Source organism: Diabrotica virgifera, chromosome 2, assembly GCF_917563875.1.
Source record: "Diabrotica virgifera virgifera chromosome 2, PGI_DIABVI_V3a".
Taxonomy (NCBI): domain Eukaryota; kingdom Metazoa; phylum Arthropoda; class Insecta; order Coleoptera; family Chrysomelidae; genus Diabrotica; species Diabrotica virgifera.
The window spans coordinates 273,630,128-273,632,914 of record NC_065444.1 but is presented as its reverse complement, the minus strand read 5'-3'; positions in this window follow the sequence as shown (position 1 = coordinate 273,632,914).

Sequence of the window (2,787 nt, the reverse complement as noted above, 5' to 3'; positions counted from 1 at the left end):
AGTCTACATACAGAAGTCAATGCTGAAGATGAAGAAGTATACACATTTCTCGACGCTCCTTGTCAATTATCACTACCACTGAAACCATGTACACCAACAGAGATCTGGAAGGCGATAAATAAAACAAACCCTCATAAGGCTCCAGGTTATGACTTAATTAATGGTGATGTACTAAAGCATTTGCCTAGAAAAGCGATAGTCCTACTAACTATTGTATATAACAACATGATAAGACTGTGTCACTTTCCTATTCAATGGAAATACGCACAAATAATTATGATTGCAAAACCGGGAAAACCGCCTACAGAACCCTCCTCCTATCGTCCTATAAGCCTTCTACCAATAATGTCAAAAATTTTCGAAAGACTTCTTTTAGTCCGAATTCTCGAAAGAATAAACATAAATAACATAATACCTGACCATCAATTTGGCTTTCGACAGAACTACTCAACAATACAGCAGTGCCATAGGATTGTAAATTATATAAAAGAAACTTTAGAGGGAAAGAAAATGTGTGCGGCAGTATTCCTTGATGTGGAAAAAGCATTTGATAAGGTGTGGCATAAAGGCCTGTTGTATAAAGTGAAAAAGAATATGCCTAATGAAATATACCTGATATTAAAATCATATCTGAACGAGCGATTTTTCCAAATCAAAGTAAATACCTCACTTTCCAAATATCATCCTATACAATCCGGAGTACCTCAAGGTAGTGTCCTCGGTCCCTTCCTTTATCTCCTTTACACTGCTGATATACCTGCTGATGATGACATTACTATGGCCACATTTGCCGACGATACAGGAATCCTTACATCAGACGATAACCCAGATAGAGCTTCTAACAAACTGCAAAACTATTTAAGTTCACTTCAAACATGGTTAACAAAATGGAAGATTAAAGTAAACGGTGAAAAGTCTTCACAAATTACGTTCACAACAAGAAGGATCGACTGTCCACAGGTTCATATTAACAACATTCCTATCCCCTTAAAATCAGATGTCAAGTACCTGGGACTCCATTTGGACCGAAAGCTGACATGGAAGAACCATATCAAAACCAAGAAAGCTCAACTAAATTTAAAAGTCAGACAAATGTATTGGCTGCTAGGTAAAAGATCCCAGTTATCATTAGAAAACAAAGTATTATTATACAAAATTATACTAAAGCCGATATGGAGTTATGGTATAGAGTTATGGGGCTGCAGCAAACCGAGCAACACTAAAATACTGCAAACTTTTCAATCAAAGACGCTGCGCATGATAGCGAATGCACCATGGTACGTCTCCAATATAACTATCCATAATGACCTTGGGATACCATTCATCGAAGATGTTATTAGACTACAGGCAACCAAAGCCCAAGAAAGAAATTTCGCCCATGAAAGTCAAACTATTCAACAACTCTATCAGCCGCCACTTGTGGGAAGAAGACTGAAAAGGACATGGCCAGAGGACCTAACTGATTAGGTGTATTGGAGAACCATCGATGGATGGTGCCCAAAGCATGCCAGGATTCAAGACTTTGCTACTATTTGCTAAATACTCTGTGTTGTAATTGGAGTAGATTGTAAATTTGCACTTAATAAAATGAAAAAAAAAAAAAAATTATCTCATATGGTCAATAGACCTCTAAATTTGAAAAACCCGCGGAGTGCTACCATTTAAATGGGTGCGTTTTTGAGAAAGGGGTGAATTAGTCCCTAGGCACAGGGTAAATTAGGGTGAGTTCTATGCACTTTTAGTACAAACATGTCTACAGGAAACTTGTTCCTGGTTAAATTTACTATCAAAATATCACATTTTAAAGTCAAAAAAAATTTTTTTTTACAAAAATATACTCAAAAGAATAACAAGAAAAAAACACAAAAGAAAGCAATTTTGTTTTTTGCCCCATAACTTTTTTCCACAGGGATATAGGTATAGGCATCGCTTTAGCAAAAAATAACTACCATCCTTCCTCGTTAAAATGACGTGTATTAGAGGTCTCTAGGATTTACAGTTTCCGAAATAGTATTTTTCAAAGTTCGCCGCTTACAGCATTTTTGGGCTATTTTCCCCATTATTTCGCAAACATTGTTCTGTAACTTTTTTCTTCGCATTTCTAGGTATATGCAATGGTACACTTAGTAGAAAGAGAAGTCAATTACCTTTAAAATGGTCTACTGTGTAAGATTGTACGACTATTTTTAAGCAAGTTATGCTTTTTCAAGGTTTTATACTTTTATGATTTTTGATATTTTTTTTATGATTATTTTAAGAATTTTTCATTATGACTTTTTTTCTTGTACATTCAAGTACACACATTGTGAAATAAAAAAAAGCATATTTTCTCTACTTTAAAATGATGTATTGCAAAAAATTTTAGGACTATTTTTAAACAAGATATCCGTAGGATATCCAAGGGTATCCGTAATTTGAGAAAAATTTAAAAAAAAATTCAATTAGAAGAATATAATGGCATACTATAATATAATTTTTAATTCCAAATAACTTTTCTTAATAACACTTTTCGATATTTTGAAATATAAAGCTTCTTTACTCTTGAGCGGAATTCATATTTTTTAACATACCTCGTACACTATCGACAAAATTTTATATCTGTAGAGATTTAGACTATGCAGAGCATTTTATAAAGAATAACTTTTTTCATAAAGTTAATAATAAAAAAGTTTTACATATTATGGTTCCAGCTTAGTGGGACCTATTGCATGTATTTGGGACCTGTATACAGTGCGTCCATAAAGTAACGCATAAATTCATTATTTCGTAAACCGACGACTTTGAGGA